Source organism: Numida meleagris, chromosome 24, assembly GCF_002078875.1.
Source record: "Numida meleagris isolate 19003 breed g44 Domestic line chromosome 24, NumMel1.0, whole genome shotgun sequence".
NCBI lineage: Eukaryota > Metazoa > Chordata > Aves > Galliformes > Numididae > Numida > Numida meleagris.
In genome coordinates, this window is record NC_034432.1 from 888,934 (window position 1) to 891,522 (window position 2,589).

General features: G+C 53.8%; 1 protein-coding gene and 1 long non-coding RNA gene across 2 annotated transcripts in view; one reads left to right on the forward strand and one right to left on the reverse strand.

Annotated features, from left to right (window-relative positions):
• Window positions 1–1,641, reverse strand: part of LOC110388026 — a 22,845-nt gene extending 21,204 nt beyond the window's left edge. The window contains exon 1 of the long non-coding RNA XR_002432764.1: window positions 1,569–1,641. This is a non-coding gene — a long non-coding RNA (uncharacterized LOC110388026). The remainder of the gene's footprint in view (window positions 1–1,568) is intronic.
• The window catches only part of LOC110388003 (feather keratin 2-like), a 906,242-nt gene that overhangs the window by 583,381 nt on the left and 320,272 nt on the right, over window positions 1–2,589 (forward strand). The gene's annotated exons all lie outside the window — the stretch shown is intronic.

Consider the following 2,589-nt stretch of genomic DNA (forward strand, 5'->3'; position numbering starts at 1 on the left):
CCCCCCCCACCCCGCTCCATGGTTTGCTGCTTTTCGACAAAGTCGCTTACGCAAACCGAAGCCAGACAAAAATGCAAACAAATACAATGAGCAGCAAGCGAGGACCGAGGCGAGGGATCGGAGGCTTAAGGGACGGTGAGATGGGGGCCGGCTTTAAAATCTGCGCGAATCGTTGCGCCGAAATAAAAATAAAATCAAATATAAAGGCGCAATTTGGGGGCGGGCAGCGGCTCCCGAGCTCCTGGCCGCGCAGCGCACGATGCTGCCCGCTGCTCTTTTTCCTTTTCCCCCCACCGTGCGCAACCGCTCGAGCGCGATCTCCCCGCGCCTGCGAGGAGAATTAAGGACACGTCGCGGGGGATGCGGATTTCCGAGATAAATAGGGAATAAAAAGGGAGGGGGAAAAGAAAAAAAAAAAAAAAAGAAGAAGAAGAAAAATTCTGTTCGCTCCCGGCTGGAAAAGCCGTGCGGAGAAAAAAGCCGGAGCCGGGCCGCTCACATCTGGCCAGATGTGCTGCCCTGCGGTGGGGAGCTGGAGCACGGAGAGGAGCGGGACCACACCGGGGGGGTTGGGGGGCGAGGGGAGGGAGGTTTCAGACGCACCCATCGGGATGTGCCGGTCCAAAACGAGCTGCGGACACGGCGACCCTGGAGCTACCGTCATCACTTCCCTCCTCCGACCCCAAAATCCTACCCCAGCCGCAGAGCGGGGAGGCAGCGGGGTCCCATCCCGGCCGGCGGTGGGGGGGTGGGGGGTGGGGGACGTGGCCCTTCTCATCTCAGGTCACCTGCGTGAATGTCCCCACGCGCGGTGACACGCTGCTCTCATCCCATCCCGTTTGCTGGGGGGCTCGGGGAGCCCCGTGAGCGGCCCTGGGCAGAGGACGGAGCCCCCCCGGCAGCGCCTGTGCCCCCCCCCCTATCACCCCCCCCAGGGTCGGCACTTGGCCGTGCACGAGTGGGGCGAAGGAGGAGGCAAACGAAGGCACCTGGAATTGCCGGATTTTGCCCAGCCCCTCCTCGCACGGGCCTCCCTTCCTTGGAAAGGGAGGGTGAGGAGGAGACCTCGGTCCTTCATCCCCGCCCCGAAATTCTGGGGGTCGGGGAGCGGAGGGAGTCACGGCAGCGGGCGGTGGAGCTCGGTCCGTGCCCGGCCCTTCTCAAACTTTCCCAGCTCAGCTTCGCGTGGGACTGCGGGAGGTGGGGGCGGGNAGTGTTCATATTTGCAAAACAACCATTAATAAACAGTGCTCGGTTGCTGCTTTATTAAACAGATAATCCAGCGCTGTAATCTGTATTGATTTATGGGTTCTCTGGTGCTACACGAGCAGTTACGCAACGAGAGTTCATCCTCGATCTGCGGTCTGGGTCCTGGGCTTCCCTAATTCCGAATCTGATTGGAAGTTTTACTTTGTTAATTCAATTACAGCGAGCAGCCGGGGGAAAACGAGCGGCAACGTCCTCGTCTCGCTCAAGGCAGAACCAGAAAACGCTTTCTTAAGGAAAAAAAAATAATAAATCACAGCAGACAAACGGGGTCTCGAAAGAAAGAAATCATGAAATCCTACCTCGGTTTTTAACTCCAGGCTCAAAAAGTTGTCTTTTTTTTTTTTTTTCCTCTCTCCCCTCTCAGTTCTTTTTTTTTTTGTGTGTGTGTGTGTCTGTCTCCGCCTCTCGTTTCCTTTATCTTCTTTCTTTCTTTCCTTCTATTTCTTTCTCTTTTTTTTTTCTTTTTTTTTTTTTTGTTTTCCTCCTCTTCCTTTCGACGAATTCCCTTTCTTCTCCACATCCTCCTCAGGCGTGTAATGGGGTTATTTTTACTTTCGGTTATCTAGCTTTATGAAGAATTGACACCACTCATACAGCTAGATAACCAAAGATAACAACCAACCCCTGAAGTCTACAGCACAAGCAGGGAAAGGCCAACCTCCTCTTCTCCAGGGGCTTCCAGGCTTTTAGAGAGGGAACGAGGGAGGAAACGAATAAACAGAGAGGCAACAATTAGCGGTGGGAGCCGTAATTGCCAGCACGCAGCTACAGCGGGGCCCTGCGGCTGCAACCCGGGCAGAGCATCAGCGCCACGGGCAGAATCAGGCCCTCGGGAAACACGATTTGGAGCAGAATTACGAGACGGCCGAGCAGGAGCAGCCTGTTTTCCGGATCGAGCCCCTGTCCGGTTTAATGGGGTTCCGTTTGCAAATGAAATGGCATTCTGCAGGTGCTGAGGATGAAGGCCGCGTTATTATTATTTTTTTTTTTTAAATAACCCCGAGCTCTGTCAAAAGAAGACGTCCAAGGCGGTGACGGTCAAAGCGAACCGAATTTGCACCCGCAATTTAAGAGGCGTAAAAGACCAAAAGGACGGATCCCCACCCACGGATGCGTTTAACGCTCGCCAAACAAAACGACTGCAAAAAAACAAAACAAAACAAAAAAAAAAACCGACAACACCAATACCAACAAAAAAAAAAAAAAAGCCTGCCGCTTCAAATAAATAATAACTTGGGCCGCTTTGAACGCAGCCCGGCTCTCTGGGGTGAACGGACGGGATGAACGAACGCGGAGGAAATGATGAAAAAGAAGGGAAAG